The sequence below is a fragment of the Anser brachyrhynchus genome (genome assembly GCF_964034855.1).
Source record: "Anser brachyrhynchus genome assembly, chromosome: 2".
Taxonomy (NCBI): Eukaryota; Metazoa; Chordata; class Aves; order Anseriformes; family Anatidae; genus Anser; species Anser brachyrhynchus.
In genome coordinates this window covers 119,518,276-119,539,661 of record NC_137695.1, presented here as the reverse complement: position 1 = coordinate 119,539,661, position 21,386 = coordinate 119,518,276, and the positions used below count along the sequence as shown (strand labels likewise).

At 37.0% G+C, this 21,386-nt stretch overlaps 1 protein-coding gene across 9 annotated transcripts in view; it reads left to right on the top strand.

The window, feature by feature from the left end:
• Positions 1 to 1,254: 1,254 nt before the first annotated feature.
• ALKAL1 (ALK and LTK ligand 1) overlaps positions 1,255 to 21,386 on the top strand; it is a 67,150-nt gene continuing 47,018 nt past the window's right edge. For 3 of the 9 annotated variants that reach the window (XM_080578730.1, XM_080578732.1, XM_080578737.1), the window contains exons 1-2: positions 1,255 to 2,686; positions 3,835 to 20,563. The gene's annotated coding sequence lies outside the window, so the exon portion shown is untranslated. The remainder of the gene's footprint in view (positions 2,687 to 3,834; positions 20,564 to 21,386) is intronic. The other 6 variants (XM_080578731.1, XM_080578736.1, XM_080578734.1 and 3 more) reach the window with 6 other exon arrangements.

Genomic DNA, 21,386 nt, shown 5'->3' with positions numbered 1-21,386 from the left:
GCAGTCATCCTTACCGCTGAGTGGACAGGTATTGTATTCCCAGGAGACCCTCAAAGAAAAACTTAGAAACTTCTTCAAGTCTGAGTGTTCCTCAGACTGGCTGATTAATTTTAATCCTCATAAATTCAAAGCATTGAAAAGAGTTCTCATAAACTTAGGGAGAGAGAGATACCCTGTCTGGAACAGGAGTCATGCTAGAGTGTACAGCTAAAGGGCCTTGCATTTGCTATCTTCTCTCTTACTTTCATACTAACAAACACAGGCCAACTCTAGTGAAACCTAGATTCTACTTACTAAAATCCACTGACTTTGCCTCCTTATTCCATGTTTTGTATCTCAGTCTGGTTGGTGACATGCCAGAATAGCACTAAAGCAACCCGGAAACACTGGAAATAAATACCTTAGTAGAAACATTTTTGATTTCATGTCACCAGGAGTAAATCTGAGGAACAGCAAATCATTCACAAATACGTGATCAAGGAAGAATATGACAAAGGTGAAAAGTTGAGTATTCATCCCAGAGTGTAGTAGCTAACAGAAGCAGTGATGATTTCAACCCCTTTTTAGAAAATTAAAAAAAAAAAAAGTAAAAATCATCATTGAGTGAGTTATAACTACATAGCAAATATTCCAAGCTTATCTTGCAAGGCTTCTTTAAATCACACAAATATCCTTAAGGAGAGCTTTATTTGTCTTGATAATATATTTATCCTATGAGGATCTGCAGGATCAGAGAGTATAACCTGGGAACAGGAATGTCATAAAGTCTTACGAATATTCTGTAGGTAGAAACACAGTAGAAAAGTTTGTACATAAGTAATTAGTCATGATCATCAAATAGAAGTTGCTTCACTTATTCATGGATCTGTGATACATTACAGTGGTATACACTTTCTTTAGTGATAGAGCAAAAACAGCTAAGTAAAACTTTCTTTACACATTCTTTAAAGGATAATTATAGCAGTAAATATTTCTGGTTTTAATCCCAAATTTTTAGTAAATTAGCAGTTTCTGAAACTGTATTCAGCCACAGAGGGTGGAAAATGTTGAGTTATTGGAATGGATTTTCTTTTTTTCCTATTATCTTCCTTACAATACGTGCATGGATGCTTTTAGTCTCTCTGATGACATCTTTTTATTCCTCCTCGGTCAACATGAAGGATTTTTGTACTGCTCACTTTTGTTCATGGTAGGTATTTTTTGTCCAACACACCTGTTGTGCTTCTCATCTCTGGCCAAGATGACATTGAAAATGAAAGGATGCAGGAGGAGGAGGAGGAGGAAGGAAGGCAGTTATACTTGTGTATATATGTATACACATATTAACTTTATGATTAGCAAGGGATGAACAACTTAATAAATTAAATTAGTATCTTTATGGAGCTGAGTTCAGTAATGATGTGAAGTAATTGGACCCAGTGGAGTTATACAGATTTAATGAGAAGAAGAAAAGAATTTGGTCTATTCAGACTATTGATATTCATGACAACAGGTGGAAAGCCGTCCATGGATTCTGTTCTCATTTTGATTCCCTTAATGAGTGAAACTCAACAGATGCCAGTATACTTTTGAAAGATAAGTTTGTTTTGTCTTCTGAGACAGAGATTAAAGAACTCAGAAGACATCATAGCTGTTTAAATAATTTCCATTTGACTAACTGGACATCTCTCTTGCCATTTCACTTGCAGATAAGTGTAAGCCCATTTTCAACCCTATACATATGTGTTCACTTGCTACGTCATGTCAAGGATCATGTTGGCTGGAATGTTATTGAGGTTAATCTAGACAGAAACACTGTCCAAGTTTAATTGTATTGCTAAACAAAATACTGCCATAATAGGATTCTTTCAAGACACATTTAAACTTGCAGTGGAGCTATATTAAAGTCAGAGAAAATGGATGATTTTATTTTAATAAGTTCAGAGTACAATAAATTGGTGCTGCTATAATTTTGAGAGATTAAATTTGTGTATATATGTTTCACAAAAAGGCTTCTCTCCCTTTTATAATTCATTGGTCCCTCACTGCTTTCTTCCACACGAGGAAGGAGTAATTTACCATAACTGTGGTAGACTTCATCCAGTTAAAGATGTGCAAATTAGGGTTAATGTCACCTTAAAGCTAGAGCTACGATAAAAGCTTTTGATAACATTTAAAATAAGAGGTTTATTAAAAAGTTCCCTATGTGAATCCAAATTAAAATTAAAGTTTCAATTGACATAAATTACATTTTTTCCTTGGAAAAAAGGAACTGTGCACCCCTTCCTTTATGAGGTAGATCACACCTTTGCTTCATTACATAGAATCTATTTTTGCTATATCTGTGCCATACAGTCAGTGCAACAGGTAGCTAAATGGGTGGAAAACCTTTCCTGCTCTCTCTTTTTTTTTTTTTTTAGTGTGTGTGTGTGTCTTTACAGGATACAGATCCATTTGAAAGAAATAAAAGTGGCAAGAGAAGTGACTCAGAGGGAAGGGTGGGTTGTGAAGATTATTTTCCCAGCATCTCTTTCCTGAAACAAAGATCATCTGACTTGATAGTCCTCTTGATTGGATGGAGACAGACTTCAAAAGGAAGTGAATCAGGGATGTTGTGTCTCAAAGAGAATACACATATTGCCTACTAGGGAACTACTTTTTCTCCCAACGTCCTATTTAGGGCATTTGGATTCTCAAGTGAATGCTGGTATGTGAGCGATGTAAACCTTTCTTTTTCACCATCAAGTTGTATATCTGAGATCTGTATTTGTAACATTACTGTTTTGGTCATATTTTATCTCCTTGCAGCAGCTAATACTCTTAATAGCTTGGTTAACTCTAGCTATAGTCATTTAAAAATTTAGTTAGAGCTGGTGATCAATTATTTTTCTCAGCTGAGAATCTTGCCTTGGTTGTTTGTACTTTATAACATTTACCCCTTCTAAATTTTGTAGGTTAGAACTCTGTACAGTGTTTTAATATAAAGCATTTTGAGTCTGTAACCCTGATTTATATGCCTTAGAGCATGCTTATTTTTCTTAGATTTTACTGAGAGATCATATTGTATTTTAATACTTATCTGTTAATATGAAATGTTTGGGTTTTACAAATGAGATTTTTCTAACCAGCATCATAACAAGTTAGCCAGAATCCAGGAGAGTATTATATATCTGTCATGATTCAACAAATCTACGTTACTACTAAGATAACTGTTCCAGAATAGAACCTATACAAAAGTTGCAAATTATCGGTAAAATTAAAATGCATTTGCTGTTTTTTTTTAGCATGTTGAATGAGATTTTTGACATTAGCATAGCCTTCTTGCATTTGAAATGAGTAGTTTTATACCCACCCCAAAATCTTCTATAGATGTTCCTCTAGTTGTGTCAGTGACTAAAGATAAGGAATATTAATAAAGCTACTGGAGGAGCAAAACCACACAGAGTTATCAGCATCAGCATCTACTGCAACTTCTCTGTGTGGCCTGGAAATGATCCCAACTGGTGACCTGCCAAGTGGTGCTAGCCCCAGCTAAAATACATTTCTGACAGTGACTATTCAGAGCTGATTTTATTTTTTAAAGGTCTGTTATGCATGTGGCCTCACTAATTAGGAGACTGTTCCTAATCTAAATATAGATTATACTATTATTGAATTGCTGTTGTGTCCTCTCTGTGGGTCTCTCACTGAATCAAGAAAGGTATTTTTTGACACCTGAGCTTAACAAATAATCTTTGTTTATTATTATTTATTATGCACAGATTGGTTCTAATGTATCACTTGCATTACCAAATATGCTTGTTGTAAGTCTTAGTGTGGAATTAAACATCTAATAATGTTTTCTTGCTTTTCCAGGAATTCAAAATCAACGGGTATTTTCAGGCTCTTAATGACAGCTATTCCTTTTGTACTTACGCTTGAGGATAGCAATGAATCTGGCATTGTGACCCAAAAGTCATTACAACCATAAAAATTCCTCTCAGGCCAAATACATGAGGAGCTTAAATGTTTCAGAGCTTCTGTAACAGATGGAAAAAGAGGTACTTTCTCACGTTTCTGAAATGCAAAATGCATGCAGACTTAAGGTAAGCAGCAATGTCTCTGGATTTATTCAGAAGTGAATGAGAGACCAATGAGTCACAAATAAACAGCAGTAAGTTTGTTAAACTAAGCTCTTGTCTGGCACTGACTGGAGACTCAAGAAATCATCAAGACATTCTGTAGCTGCAGTCCAGGAGTGAGAAGTCTGAACTCCTGTCTAAAAAGGTCAAAGAGAAATTGTTAACACTTATCAAGGCTCATATGAAAAAAAAAAAGGTGTTCTGATCTGGGAAAACTTCCCGCCTTCCTGTCTTAGTGGTATTAAGTTCTGTGTCATAAATTACATTATTTATGAATGTCATGCACTGAGTCAGCTATGGAAGTGTGGGCCACAGATGACTTAAAATTTTACACTGGAATAAAATCTAGTGAAATACATGCCAAAAAATACATGATCTATTCCTCTGGAGTCTGGGATGATTCTTCAGACTCAAAGCAGAAAACAAATCTAATGCCAAATTAAACATAGATTTATATATGAAAAGAAACAAGGCAATATATAAATGTTCATTTTTAAAAGCTTTCCAGCTGATTAGTTTTGTAAGATAAATCAGCAAGGCAGTGAAAAGTTTTCTTTGTCTCTTTGGTTTCACATTCTACCCTTTTTTTCCCACCCTTTTCTCCTTTTGACTAATATTGAAATGGGAATAATGTTGGATGGGATGTAATTGATATCAATGACTAAACAGGTACAACAGAGGAATGAGGTGTTACAAGGGACACTGGCTGCAAGTTCTCTGTTTTGGGTTCATGCTTTGGTTAATTCAGCTGTGCACCTCATGTTGGAGGCAACTTAAGGAGAAAGACAAAAAATTATCTGCCATTTTCTGTTTGTCTTATGTGTTTTATTTTTGCCATAGTGATTATTAGTTCCGCTGAGCATACCCAGGCTAGACTAGCTTACATGGGAAATAATATTAAAAAAAAAAAAAAAGTATATCTAGGATCTAAGTGGATTGTGTAAGTAAATGTTGCAACCACACCAAAGTAATATTTTAAGCTGATTTTCATGTAATCAATTAATTTATAGTCAGAATAATAAAACTACAACAGTGGTTGCTCCATTATTTATATCTGTTACAAATACTCTATATTCACTTGCTTACTTAATGTTAGCTTTCAGATGCAATAATTTGCAAATTGTTTTTCAAATACAGAAGATTGCCATTTGTCTATTCCTTCATATTCCAAAGCATTCCTCTTTATTTGTCTAACTGTAACATATGCTAAGTTATTGTGCAGTGACTTTTACGTACCTGCTTGTACTTAAATGCTCCTTACTGTTAAGATTAAGATTTACTTCTTGAAATCTAGAATTTTTAGCTCCACTGGAAAGCAGTCAGAATTGAGCCAAGAGCTTTTATTTTCCTGGAAGATAGTTATGACAGATGTAAGCTCATTGTTTCATCTATAAATAATTACAGATTTGTTTAAACATTATGAACATGAGAACAGGAGTTCTGTTTCTCCCCACCATCTCCTTTTCCAGTATTTACTGAACATTCCCTGACATCTTTAATCAAATATTGTGTTTACAAGATATCGTGTTATATACAGATTGATAAACAAAGAAAATCACCTTATTAAAGCCTCACCTCATGTAGCATATGGGCATTCCTGTGGTAGCTCTCTTTCCTCCACCATTATGGTATTGTATTACCAGACAAAAAAGCTGTTGTTGTCTTGTATTTTACCCTCTGCTGAAGCCACCTCCTTGCACTGTATGGAGGTCACCTTTCTTTTTGAGTTATAGGCAGACATCAAGGACCAGTAAGAACATCTGGACTATCAGATTATGTCTGTTTCTTCTTAAAAACAGACTTAGGGAGGTCTCCTTTGAAGTTTTTCAGCTCTGTATCACAGTTTCTACCTCCACACAGAAATCATTTCATGACTGGGGATATAGTAAGGAAAAGGTTAAAATGGGGTTTGTCTCAGTTTCTCTGAGCTGGGGAGATCCTATGAATAACTTTTAGTGTATTTTATGATGTGTCAAAAAATGTGAGAATTTGTCAGAAGGCAGTAAATTTAATGTAATGCACTTCACTATATTCACTATTGAAATGAGAACAGTAGTCAGTTGAAGTCCACTGCATGTTTCCTAGCACCTCTAAAGCTAAAACTTTTGATGACCTAGGACAACATCACTTTTGAACAGACACAACCTAGCTGGGTTAAGACCAAAATAAAATGACTTGTAAACACATGTTCCCATCTTTGCTTCCTATCCTTGACTAAGGGAACTACCTCTAGTCAAACTGCTTTCAGTCAGTGATTTCCCGTAGCAAAAAAAAACCCTCTTCAGTCAACAAGTTCTGAGTACTAGGTAGAGTTGAGTATCCCTTACTCTCTGTCCCACTTGCCCCTCTACAGGGCCACAAACTACTAGTCACACACTGTTGGCTTTACAGAAGATATTATTTTCTTTGCTTAAATATACATATATATATATTTTTTTTTCCATAATTAATGATCAGAAAACCGTGTATACCTAAAACTTCATGAAGCTTAGATTTAAACTGAGGATAGCCTTAGTGCTGTCATCACTGGGAGCTCCATAGAGACAGATGCAGAGAACATGACTTGCCCCAGTCAGTGCTGCAGCAGTTTTTCTACATCCTCTCTTTTAGTGGAAACATTTCAGGGAATTCTGGCTCATCATCTTTGCGTGCTCTCAGACAGCTATGTGAAACAAACAAGTAAAACAAACCGTAGGTACCCAAACCTGCCTGTGTGGTGGCTTGAGGTTTGCTAGTCTCTGCAGAAGAGATTTCTCTTCCCTCCCACCCAGTCCACCCACTTCAATACAAGAATGAGACAGATCCTAAATTGTGCTTTCCCTTGCAAAGAGGAAGTCACTTAAATGGTCTTTCTAGAAGGTCATTTGTGACCCTCCTCAATTAGTCTCCCTCCCCTTGGATATTTATGTTCTGCTAGCTCGTGGATTTGCCCATTTTTTCATGGCTTATTGCCTGTTCCATAACCTTCTTAACTGAAGCACTCACTAGTGATTCTAATGTAGTGACTATCCTGCTAAAACTACTGCCACCACCATTTATGGCACTTTTGATAGTTCTTGGGGGAACTCTCAGGAGACAGGCTAGAAATTAAGTTAGAATTTTTAGATATCTTCAAAGGAAAGCATTTCATTAGCTCACATCATTTCTAGGTACCATTATTATACCAATCTCTATGATTTCCCTTTTAACTGTACATTCAGTTCTAAATCCAGACTCCTCTTTAGCAGCCCTCTTATCTGATTAAACATGCTTCTTCATCTTAACTGTCCCTGCAATCTTGTCCCCATCCTTTTTCTCTGCAGTTGTTGGCCATATTCCTAGCTTTGTCCATGGTCTCTGTTTGTCTGCAGTATACTCTGTGTTTTGTATTCAGGCTACATCAAAATCTTTCTGTTCCTCCTCTGGTAATGTGTTCAGAATCCCTCTTGGTATTTCTGTTCCAGAGTTTTCAAACCTTCTTAATGGCTTCCTTCTCTCCTTTGAAATGATGGACTGGGCTAGGCAATAAACACTTCAAAGATTTAGATTAAGGTGTCAAAGCAGAGTGTGGAGTGGAGGTAGGATCAAGGTGCATATAAGCAAGAGGCAGAGATTAAACAATCATAGAGCTGCCTCAGCTAGAACAGAAAGCTGGTAAAACAGTGCTAAAGAGAGCACGAGATACAGTGTTGGTGGTGGTGCCATATGGAATGAATGCAGTTTTTACGGCAAAGTGTGTAGCAGTTATCCTCTGAGGTTTAAGTACCACACTTGCAATCTCCTTCTGCTGTGACATGGTGAAGGTCCACAACAGCATGTTATTAACGGGGCTACAGCTTTCACAGACTGAATTTAAATCTTATTTTAGATTATCAGAGTTGCTGGGTAGTCAGCATGTCTTTCAGTGTATTTATATGACATTGACGACATGGCTTTTCAAAGTAAATGAAAGATCTCCAGCCACCATTATATTACATGTCTAAGGTAACTACCAACAGATTAAGCATGTTTTATGTGTATTTCCCCTTTTTCTTTTTAGGACAAACTGAAGTTAGTTTTTCTTGAATGGAAACCTTGTATTTAGGTACACCACTTTCATGTTTCAAGTTAAGGATGGAGGCAAGAAAGTTCAAAAAGGTGTTTGCTACCAGGTGTAGTCTACAAAACATTACATATTCTTTTTTTAATCATTATTTTTAGAGGAATAATATAAACTTTTCATTGGTAAAAATATCAGTGCGAACAAAGGGAGTTAGATGTGTTTTATAGGCGTTGACCCAAACCATCAGTGTAAAGATAGACTGATTTTTCTGTGAATATACTGTATATATAAAGAAAAAAAATGAGATGTTTCGGTTTTGCAAACTTGTTTACAATTGTTTCATATTGCACTATGCTAAACAGCATCAGCCAATTAACCTTGAAGATTTTTAGGTACCTGTTGTAGTGAAATAATTTTAGGCTGCAGTAGGAGAATTTTAGAAACTTTGGGGATAATAATGATATATTCTCTCAAATCATCATTCATTATATGGCACATAAGAAAACACCAAAGGTCCATCTAACTCATATTGTTTCCAGCTGCTGCTAAAAGCAGATGACCAAGGGAAGAATATGAGACCAAGGAAGGTAGTAGGAAACTTCCCCTTAGTACTCTCCCAGTTTCTTGCCATTTTGTGCTGAGGAATTTAAGATAAATTTGTTTGTGTAATTAGAGACATTTGATGGATGAATTTTTCTGTTCAGTCTTCCCTCATCTTAACTCATATTAGTTTTCACCTTCTACAAGATTCAGTGGCAAGGAGTTGCATAGCTCAAATATCTGATGAATCATGTATTATCATACATCTCCTGTACAATCATTGTTTTTATTTGGTTTGATCTGGTTCCTACTAGAAACATTTGAGTCTCCCCAGTTTCTTGTAGCAGAAGACAAACTGAACAATCCAAACCCTCTGTGACACTCATGAATTTGTTGACCTCTGGCATGGTGTCTCATAATCTTTTCTTTTCCAAATTAAAGAGTTCTTCTTTGGTCCTCAGGGTAGGATCCACTCCATACCTTTGACCAGCCTGGTTGTCCACCTCTGTTTTTTCAGTTTTATTTTGTCCTTTCTGAGATGGGAGAACTGGAATACATACACAGTGCAGGCAGGCTGAAGATTTGTAGGTGGCAGAATGGTGCTTTATCCTCTATATCTTTCTTCTCTATTCCATTCCTAGCAAGTATTAACACTTGGCTAGTGGTTTTTTGACTGCTTTTATGCAGTTTTATGCATGAAACTGCCGTATCATGAAACTATTATTCACAGCCCCAACATCTTACTCCTACTGCTAATGATCAGCTCAAAGCTTAATTTGATAGGTAAAGTTAGAATTATTTTCCCCATGTGAATCAGGATCCATTTATTCACACTGAACTTCATCTGTCATTTTGTAGTCCAGTCATGTAGTCCTTCTGCAGTTCTTCACAGTTAGTCCTTATTTTTTCCATCTTAGATAATTTGGTATCAATTTGCTCCAATTTCCAGCTCACTTATAGCAGGAATAATATTGCTTCTCTTTCCAAGAAGAAAAGTGAATGTGATGGTAATGGGTGTGGTAGTGATATTTCACTGCAAGTGGGTGTCTCTTGTGATGTCATCTTCACAGTGGGGGGAAAAAAAAAAAAAGAAAGAAAAAGACAAATTATCTTTTCCTTAAGGCGGTGATGTGGGACTTAATGATCTTGGATCAGTTTCTGCTGCTGCTACAGGCATAAGTGAACAAGACATTTAATCTGTTCGTACCTCAGTGTCTCATCTGTAAAACACTTCCGCCTTTGTTTTGGCTGTCTTGTCTATTTATGCAGAGAATCCCTTCAGGCAGGGTTTTGTTACCTATAAGAGTGCCTAGTACTAAAGAGCTCCTGTCTCGCATGGGGATTTCTCAATGCTACTAAGAAAAATAATAATCCTTACTGGAATACAGTTTTCTTGTATATGAATTCATACACTAAATTAGGTAAGATGGAAACATTCAAACCTTTCAACAAACATAAACCACGCGTGTTTTGCTTTCTGTAACATCTTTGGCTTCCAGATGAGCACAGAATGGAAACACCAAATTAGCATGAGCAGGTGTTTTTGTGATATTTCTGATATGAATGAAAAACCTGCTCTCTCAACTGACTTATTACTGAGGCATTTAGAGAAAATTACTGTCTAAGTGTTTGTAATAATTCAGAAGAAGCTTGGTAGATGAGGAATGCCTGTTTATCCTTACAGTGATCTCTCTTAAAAACCCAAGATTTTTCCAATCTAAGATACTGTAACCAAAATGAATAAATTTTTATTCTCACATATTCGTCCATGTTAATTAGTGTGTTGCAGCTGAGATCTGGATAACATGATCGTTCTAATAGTGGAGACTTTTGCTTCTAGGGAAAATGTCCTGGTTACAAATTTGTTAAGCAATGGAAATGATCAGAAATTTGGTTAGTACTTGCAGAGGTATAGGGACAGAGCCCTTTTGTCATTCTGTGAGGCTTTGACATGGATCTACAGAAATCACTAGTTCCTCTAGGCAGTTAGGAACTTAGCTTGAGGTTAGAAAGAGGTTATTTCTTCCTTATTAGTTTCATATCCATAACACTTATCCTGTCATTAGGAAAACCTACATGCAATACAAATGGTGGTAGGAAAGAGAAGAAGGAGGATGGAAGGAAAAAATAACTTATTGGCTTGGGAAGTCTTTAGGGAAGGTAAGGATTGGGCTCAGCCTCTGTTAGGCTCAGCTATACAGATATGAACAGCTGGAAAATTTCAAAACACTTTATAGCCTGGAGTTAGGCCATTCTCTTCAGAGCTGTGGTCTGAAAGGTTCTTAGGTAGAAAATGGAATTAGCTTTGTTTTTCTTCACTTCGGGTATGTTTATAATCACTGTGCTAATGAATAAAAATATGCTGCTAGTGTTACTTCTCCTTTGGGGTGTATGAGTATAAATACTGTTCTGAGAATCAGCTCAGCAAGGGAAGTATTTATCTGTGAATCTTTGTGGAGCTTTAATATAGTGTTGATCACTAGATGACCATCAAATATTCAGAAGACTCTATGAAACCAGAATTGCTTTCAGACTACAGATGTAAGTATGATTAGGTGACAGATAAGGGTGATATTTTGAGGATCTACAGTTTGGGCTTAGATGTTTAAAGCAGGAGTTAAATGCCTAAGCCGTTTAATAGATCTACAGTGATTAGCCAAGTCAAAGACTTCAGAAGACTTGAGAAATGGTTGGGAAGGGTCAATTTTCCTTTAAGACAGTGGAAAGTAAATATCTGAGAGTGGCCATGTAAGACAAGGAAAGTAGATAATTCCTTTATCAAAGCTATGAGAGGGTTAGCTATGGACAGAAATATGATGAAGACACAGCTAGAGATAAGGGTGGAACTGAAGTCATCTTTTGTCTTAGCAAGCTATGGAAATGCTGGAAGAGAAAAAAATGTGTTAAATATTACACCAGCTGTAACTGTGGGCCTTTCCAAGAGTTGGCTGGTCTCTCTGAGGAGTGACCACAAACGCTTACATGTTCTTAGTCACTGGAGAAAACACACACATACTGCTGAGAACTATGGAATGCTCAAGCACAGTAAGAAGCATCTGCATCAGAAAGAGACCAAAACAGACTAAGTAAAGATATACTTTGCTCTTCTGTTGCTTTCATGCTAATAGCGTAGCAGTCCAAGAGGATTTCTGTTTTGTTCACAGCAAGTGAGAGATTTTGAACTTAGACAACAGCTGAGGGGATTGTTTGTATCACCAGAAACACAAAACCAATTATTCAGAAAATTTCTCATTCTTGTCCCCAAAATTTATTGTCCATCTCCTCTGCTTTTGAGTCTACCTTTCCAAAGAGAGAGGTGACTGCCTGCTGAGTTACCCTTGCTAGCTGCCCATTAAGCATGAGAAACACAGTGGAAAGCAGTAATGGAAGGCTGCAGAGAAGAGATGCCTACAAACCATGTGATATTTGCTATCAAAGGATGTACACTCATCCATGTGCCTCCTCAGGAAGGATGAATAACTCAATGGTAATACTTCAGTCCAGTAGGTTGATATGAGGATATGGAATTGGTTTCAAAGTAAGCATCAAAAGAGGTTTCCTTAATCCAAGGACTACACTATTCTTGAACGTATGAAAATATGGTAATGTTCTGGTTAAAAGCACAATACTAACAGCAATAACTCCTTCATTTACAGGCAGATCTACTTGAATACTCACCCATTTCCTGACACCTGACTTTTGTTCCACATTTTTCACTCCTGCAGGAAACTGAGTGATCACTGCCATCTATTGGTAACAAATAAGCTAACAATAGTGTCCTACTACGATAATGCACTATAAATTACATAATTTACCTGAAATTTAACATACTACATAGTTAAAGATGATGATATATCTTCTCAGCCTACCATGTCTAAAGATGATTTTTTAGAAAAAATTATACTACAGCACATGAAATGTGCACTGTTTATCCTAATTTTCTTTGTGTTATTTGGCTGATTTTGTCTGTTACAACACAGCTCATAATTTATATGGTAACTATTAGACTGTGCTCATGTTTTCAGAAGAAAACACTTAGCTGGGAGAGCTCCAGGGAATTAGCATCATTATTTTGACTGTTCAGAAAATCTGCATATGCATAAATAAAAAAATCAGTCAAAACTAATTTGAAGCAAGCCTTCAATGGCTCAATGTCACTAACTTTATTAGAAATTGTAGCTATTTATGCTAGAAAGGTGATAAGGCATAAATGTACTATAAGTAATGCTATAACTGCAACTGTGTTATAACTAATACAAAAGTAAAGTTTCTTAATTTCTACTGCTTTATACTTCAATTATATATTTTGGATGCTGATAAGCAGCTAAACAACACCACAAACACTCACTCACTCCTCTTCCTCAAAGGAAGAGATGGGAAGAAAATATGATGGAAGGGTCTCAAGGGTTGAGGTAAGGACAGAGAGATCACTCAATTATTGTCATGAGAAAAAGAGACTGTTTCTGGTGGTTGAGAAAATATATGTCATAATACCATATGGAAAACTATTAGGGAATATTTTTTATTATTTTTATAGAAGAAAATCTCTAATAAAAATAAATCTCTATTTTAAAAATAAATGGCTATTTCAATGTAGTTGGGGCATCTTTGCCTCTTTTTAAACACAGGCTATTTTAGCCAGTGATGCTCTCTGGCTATGGAAAGAGAGATGGTGCAGTACCAAGATGTTTGGTACAATGAAATGAGCTGCTTGTTCCTACCATCACCAAAAAGACCAGAGGAGAAATCTGGCCAGGTGGAAGTGCACTAGGCTCTTACCTCGGAACAAGGTACCATGGCAGCTCAGGGAAGGGACTGTCCCCACAAAGGCAGCAGGGCTGCTGGGTACTTGGAACTATGGGCTGAACAGGGCTTGTGTGCCCACAGTTGCACTTTTTGCAGTGCATTTGTGCAAAACAAACATGACAGGTGATGTCATGCTCTCAGTTTATTAGAGAAAGAAATGTTGGCATTGCCTTGCAATGGGCCTTTAATGTCCCCAGGGACTGCCACACTGCTTGGCGTAAACCAAGGGTTTCATACTGCGCTCTGGAAGTACAAGACAAGCAAAGCTGTCTGACAAGCTTTATGAATGTTTGAGTTTTATAAGAGAATATTTTAACAAAGTTTTAATCCTTTTATCTCAAAAGGATTGTTGCTTAAACTGCTGTTAACAAAATCAAGAGTGGGAGGCAACAGAGACCTGCCAGTATTAAGAAGATCAAAGCATGCAGGCATTGAAAGCTGTATTTATGTTACAGGTTTACTGAATTAAATTATTTAGGTACTTAGAAGAGAAGAAACATTTCACTATCAAAACAAGAAGAAATACTATATTGTTAACTTTAGTTTAGACCTCTTTTCTTTTTGGGGGCGGGGGGTGGGTGGGAGAGTATCTTTCATTTGGCATTATATAATAAATAAGATTCTGAAAATTATTCCTTTACAAGAAAACGAAATATTACATTTTCCTCTACTGGTTTATATTAGATACTATTATAACAATGCGTTTTTCACATTCATTATTTACTTTCATCAATAAAAACAATCAGATGAACTGTACTTTCATGGGCCCTCCCCTTGCATCAGACATTTGACAGGTGTATATTCTCATAGCATAAAAGCAGACAGGTATATTTAACTATTGATTTAGGACTTTCCATGGGCATACAGGTGAGTTGTTGTGTGGACTTAGGCAGAGGGAACCGGCTCTGAAGTCCCGTGGAGAGTAGATGTTGATGCAATCAGAAACAGCAGGACAGCCAGGCGAGTCACTTCTGGTGACCCAGAGAAGGAGGGATCATCACTTCTCAGGAAGAAAAGGAGAGACAAGGTTGATAGCTAGCATTAGCCTGGAGATGATCTCTAGCATCTTTTGCAGGAAACTTCTTTTAGAGGAGTGAAAACTTATCTGGGACCTGCATAAGAGCACTCAGCAGCAGAGCTGTACCTTGTACATATGCTGCGGTGAAAAGTGCTAGTGAGAGAAATTAGGAGGAGGATCTATAGGAAGGAGTGGTTTCCACATCCAAGCCATGAGATTTTCTGCTTCTTTTATACTTCACTTCTTTCTTAATTTCCCCTTGTCATACATACAAGGGGAAAAAAGGAGATATAAAGATTGTTAACTGTGGCTTTGTATTTTTTGTCCTTCTGGTCAGTCACCAGTAGTCACACTTTCACAACAGTAGTGTGTCTCTGCCTCAGTCATCCCTCTCTTCCCTACTCCATATATTGGCCAGACAAAACTGGGAAGGTTGGTCCTGTCAGCCAAAACTGCAACCCCTGAAATGCTCTTTCAGCTTTTGATCAGATGAAAGCAATGTCCTCAGCAGATTCATGTGGCTCTATTGGCCACCTCCCTGAGGAGCTGTCAGGACAGAGAGACTGTTCACCGCTCTGAAGCAGTGATGCCAGAGGAGTCCATTCTAGTGACAGAACAGAGTGGTTCCTGCCTTTGCTATTGTTTTCTTTAATCTTTCCCATAATTTGCTCTTTGGCTTCAAGAACCAGGATTAGAAGGTTCTCAAAAAGTGCTTGAGATCCTCTCCTCTCAGCTTTTTTTTTTTTTTTCCCTGAAGATTGCCAAACTGAGGAAGTATTTTTTTATAAAGAATGAGGCAGGAGAAAGGTAAGAAAAAATATTGCTGATACAGAAGCTCTATTTCAGCTACAAATATATTTATAAGTATAAATGTACTTATTATATTTATGAGGTAAGTATTTATAAGTGTAAATACATTTATAAGTAAATATCTTTATATTTACAAATATAAAGATATGATTTATAAGTAAAAATATATTAATTATGCTTATTTTTCTCACCATCCTATTTTTACCATGCTTAATAAAGCCTTAAAAATTATTTAGTGATGATCATTTGACACAGGACTAAAAAAAATACACTCTCTCAGTTCAACCCTATCCCATGTTATCCCATATTTAATTGTAATAATGTGCACTGACAATGTCATGGCATTTACTTTAATCAGCTAGCTTCCCTAATTTTGACCTATATTTGCCTACTTGTAATCTTCATGGCAGAGGACAGCAACAATTTATTACAGCCAGCTAGAAGGATTTCCTTTCTCACAAGAAATAACATTTTAAATAGGTATACATATATATAAACATACACAGGTATGTATACATGTATTTTTTTCATGTATATTATAAATATGTGTATATATTTGTTCCTGGATCAGGATGAAAAGCCAGAAACTCAACTCTTTCCACGGGAATGAGATTCCTCTAATGTCTCTCTTGCTTTCCCATCTGCCAAACTCTTTTTCTTCCCACCTCTCCGATCGCTCTCCTGGATGCTCTTTGTCCCAGCTGCTGAGCTGGCTTATTAGCTTCCTGAAGACCCAGCTGCTCTGACAGGGAAGTCAAGGGTCCCAGAGAGCTGGCAACCTGCCCACCCTGCTGCCAGCCAACTGGCTAGTGCTTTGTCAAGGCAGACTGCCTGGAAACCTGTATTATTTCTGCTGAATTTTTTGATGGACTCCTGTAGGATCCATATGTCCTGTTTAATCAGTGTTCTCTGATGGAGCAGTTTTCCTTCAGAGACAACTAATGAGCTTCAATGTTTCTGTGTTGTGTAGAAGAATGAAGAGTTGTTCCCAAATATGTTGTTTAGGTAGCACTGCACTAATGCTTACTCACTTTCAAGATGTAGAGCTGTATCTGAACAGTATTCAAGTACAGCTCAAGAAAAAAGGAAAGAGAACCATGGAGGTGTGGGAAGCTGATGACAGTGAAAGGCACACAGGTATTATAAAACAAACAAAACAAAACACCAAAAAACAGAGGAAGTAAGGCATTTGAGAATGATTCAAAGGATCTGAGAGAAATGGGGACAATCTGGGGGGAAATTCTTCCTGAAGAGACAATGTCTTTAGGTTTTAGACATTAGAAAGCGATGAATGTCTCATGCTTTAGAAATGCTCAGAGTCGCTTTATAAAAGCTCGAGGATTGTTTCATAAGTAGATAATAGCTAAAGAACATCATCTGTGGTTACGCAACAGCAACGTCAAGTTCATGGTCTTTTATTTACCTCAGTAGCATGCCAAATGCCAATCTAATGCCCTATGCCAGAGAAAATATTTTACTTTGGAATGTTTTCAGCTAGTAAATAGCATGAAATCAAACTAACATACCAAACAAAATCTATTTAAGACAATTAATGTGTGAGAAGTGTATGAAATGTATCTGACATTCTGTATGTGTTGCAGGTATATATTTAGTGAAATTTTGACTTATAGATTTCTTATGGCTATTATGGTTTTGTCCATAAATTACTACTTTTTAAAAGTAGTATTTCTCTTGTAAATGCCTCTCTTCCAATTTATAAAATTTTGTTTTCTTTTTCTTCCCTTTCCTGTGCTCAACTGCAGCGTATCTCTTCCTGTGGAAATACTCGTTCGTTTTCCAAGAAAATAAGCTGAATATAATATTTAGACCAATACACATATCCCTCAGCTTCTATCCCTCTATACATCAAACATTTTTACTTGTTCTAATTTCCTTCCTACCCCAGCTCACTATCCTTTTCTTCTTCTCTAGCTAGCCTATTCTAATGCTTTCATTTATTCTGCATTTGCTTGAGTTTCTTCACATTGTAGAAAAGGTGTGGAGTACAATTGCCTTCCTTCTACTTATTCAAGATTTTGTCTTTCAATTTTTTTTCCTTCCCTTCCAATTTTACTGTAACAAAAACCTTCCTTTTAAAATTCAAATTTTTGATTCCTTCTTAATCACCTCCTCCTACTCTGCATTGACTCAGACTTTCTTCTCCTCCTCTCTTAACCCTTCATTGCCTTGCGTCTTTCCTCCTCACTTTGTTACTGCTTCTGTACTCAATCAACAATTTTTCTACCTCCTCCATGCATCTTGTTATCTTTCCGACTTAAATTTTCTTCTTGACTCATTTAGTGTTATTATTGTTAAGAATAGTAGAAAAGAAGCTTTCCACAGGGAGCAAAAGACAAGGTCTCTGCCAATAAACTACTCAATATAAAAATACATTATAGAGACAAAGGTGAGGTGAATAAGACTGAAAAAGGAAACAGCACCTAATGGGACAATGAAGTCCTCGTTGTGTAGTTCCCCACCATTTTGTTGTTTAAGTAATCTTCTACTAGGGAAAATTGAGCTAGGGATTAAAGTAGCTGCAAAGTACATTTTAGATAGGTAGCTGCTTAGGACAACTGAGTGGGAGTGCTTCAACTGTGTCACTGGAGTCATTTGTCAAAGATATCTGTATTCTTTCTTTTCCAGCATTGTCTACAGTATTTATGCTTCTGCCATACAGAGATGACACTGTGTCACACTGAACAAAAAGGGGGCTATGGGTTGTAGATTTTTTTTAATCTGAATTACTCTCCAAATATTTAGTAGGGCTTACATCCAAATAAGTTAAACCTGCTCAAATGAGATTTAGTAAAGGTCCATATGTTGCAGGCAAGCAGTGTGAGAGGCTATCCTTACTCTTAGTCTTCCTCCTCAAACAGCTAAGGGTCTTTGTCTGGGCCAAGATCTGCTTATCTTAGATCCGCTAGCTTTAGTAACAGATTTTTCACAACATTTTATAGACCCTCTACAGCATCATGCCTGGCAGCTGAAATCTGTTTTATATTCTTTTATTTAGAAGAGAAGGGAAGAGGAGGCTTAGGAAATACAGGCTTTGTCTAGCTTTTCTTGGTGCTGCCTAGCAGGTGAGATTCACAGCTGCTGCGGAAGGCTTGTGCAGTTTGCTCAGCAACATGTTTAAATTCCTGAAATGATAATGAAAAGAGAATTGTGGAGGAAGGAAAACAGATGAGGCAGGAGAGATGGAACAGTAATGAATGCAGTACTGGGTCCACTTCCTGCTGAGTCAATTCTCTGTTTACCTCCTCAGATGGAAGTCAGAAGAGCAGAGCATCCCTTGTAAAGGTTTTTAGTTCCTTTCAATGTCCAGCGTCTTTACTTGGATAAGAAATTTGAAGAGAAAAGCAAAAGCAAGGGCAGCCAAGATTGCTATAGCTGGTATAAAAGAGTAATCTTATGCCGATGGCCAGTGGACTCAAATGCTGTTGGGATATCTGTGAACACTGTAAGTCAGCATTGCTTCTGGAAGACAGAGTCTGATACCAGCTCCTTACTGATATCTTCACACTATCTGCTTCTCTTTTTCTACAAGAGAAGCTACGTGGTATGTACTGGGGTGCATGGGGAAATGAGCCATTGGGAAGTAACTTTAGCTTGAATCAGTATCCTGACCCTGTTCAGCAAGCAAACACCTGAACACCTCTGCCAGCATAACAGAGGTGCCAGCTTAGGGGCAGACATTTGGTAGCCAGAGGCATGAAGATTATGGCATTGATCTTTTTGGCAGCCATGCCAAATTATCTTGGTTTAAATCATGCATGAAGCTGCAGACAAACAATGTAATTGGGTGAAAATTCATTGCCCCAGGAAAACAAGCCAAAGAAAGAAAGATTTTAACAAAGTATAATTAATGTTCATGTTACTTTTCAGTTATGAAAAGCAGAGTAATATTAAAAGGCAAAACCGAGCAATGGGTAAATCACTGCAAGTGGACTTTGTACGCTGTCCTTTCTGTCCTTAAGTTCAGGCACAAAATTGCCAAGGCCATTTTGGCATAAAGCTTCTCCAAATAGGCTCTCTGTGGCATTTATCAACCAAAAAGAAGTCATCAACCAAAACCAATAAACACCTGTTCACCAGTGCCTGAGAATGTCCCCAGGGGCAAGCCCCCCCCCCCCCCGTCCCTGTGCCTTTGATTCATCATCTGGGAATCAGATCCCCTGGCTGCTTGCCAGCACCAGCATTTTGCTGTCTGTCAGAGCAAGGTCAGCCACTTCCCCGGGTCTGGAAGGGGCTGTGTGCTGTAGGCAAGGCTACTTCCAAGCAGTGAGCTGAGTGAGCGCCTTTAGGGCTGTTTTAACAACCTCTAATGCAGCCTCGTGGTGTGCCTCATGTTAATCCTGTCATTGGCTGGCAATGGTTGATATATATATATATATATATTATTATTTTTTAATTATTTATTTTATTTTTTCTGTACCAGTAGAGTTCCTTTTTCACTACAGGATCCCCAGTTTTAACAGAGAGATGATGCTAATGTAAAATGGGTTACATGATCTGAAGAGCCTCTTCAGTGGTGCCCAAAAATGGATGCAGTGGAAGTAATGAGATAAGCATTGCTTAGCTCCCATAGGGTCATACTGCAAGGATTTGTGGCAAAAGATGTAATAATTCAGAATCAGGAATGTACAACTTCAGCACAATTTTCAGTTTTAATATTGGGTTCAACTGAACTGAAAATAAATCTCCAACAACAATACAGCATGTAATTAACACAGCTTGATTTTCTGTCAGTCAATCTTTATTCCTTAAAAATGCCCAAGTCAATTTGAAAAACAAACAAACAAACAAACAAAACCATAGAGAATAAAAGAAGAAAACACTACCAACAATAAAACAAATTAACAAGATTAAAACATAAACAATGTAAAAAAGTATTACTTAACTTGTTTATTAAATTGTCATAATTTGGATACCAAGACACTAATGTTTAGCAGAAATTATGTGTGTGTTTAGTATGGTTTCTTCTTTTCCTAGATAACAAAAAATTTCAGTGTGGCTTTCTGTTTGTTAAAAACACAAAGAATGTCTAAAAAACTTCATGAGTGACATGTTTGATATTTCAGCTGTAGCATTATATGCCATTTTAAATGAAAAGTAAAAAGAACAATGTGGGGGAAGGATGGCAGAAAAGAAGAAGACGGGACCAACCAATGTATACCAAAGAGAAACTGAGGCAGCTGAAGTAAAACGAATATTTTAAATTTAGGACTACCATGGCAGAGAGAGAAGAAAAGAGGACAGACAGAGGTATGACTGCAAAGACTTATGAATATCTACTTCTTTTTTGGGCTACAATATTGGAGCTGGGTTCCTCAAAAATTCCATCTTGCAACACAAGAGAAGGGAAAGCAAAGTGAAATGCATTTTGCATAGTGTGCAATTTACTTGTGCCACTCAAAATCATCAAAGGCCTCAGTTAAGACGAAGGATATGGCAAGATCTTCAAATAGATTTCAAATCCAATGTTAACAATTTAAACAGAGCATTTCTTTGGTTTAAGACCTAAAAACATTGATATGATTTATTATAAAGTGATTTTCTCTGTCATTGGCTATAGGACTTCTAAAAATTAATTTTTATTGAAGGATAGACATCTTAAAACCAGACAAAATCTACTATCATCTATTTCTCTACACTTGTTATTTTATTTTTGGAGAATTAATAAGAAATCCAAAAAAAAAAAAAAAAAAAGAGAGAGAAATTCAGGCCTCTGTTAACAAACCATGATGCACCTAGAACTAGTCTGTTAGAAATAACCAGTAGATATATCCAAGGGAATTTGGAAGTCACAGGATCGCTGCTCACCTATTCCATTTCAGATGCTTTAACCTCATTTTTTCTAGTCAGCTGATGAAAGTAGGGACCATTCCTAAGCATCCCTTAGACGCCTTGTTTGCCTCAGGAAAGGGAGAGGAGGAAGAGATTTTTTTTTTTTTTCCTTTTTCCCTTCCTTTGAGTCACCAGAGACTTTCACAGCTGGAGACAGGATGTCAAAAAGATCCATTAGTAAGTCATTACATTCTCAGCTGCTCAGCTAGTGTATCATAATCACAGGCTCAGATATAAATCA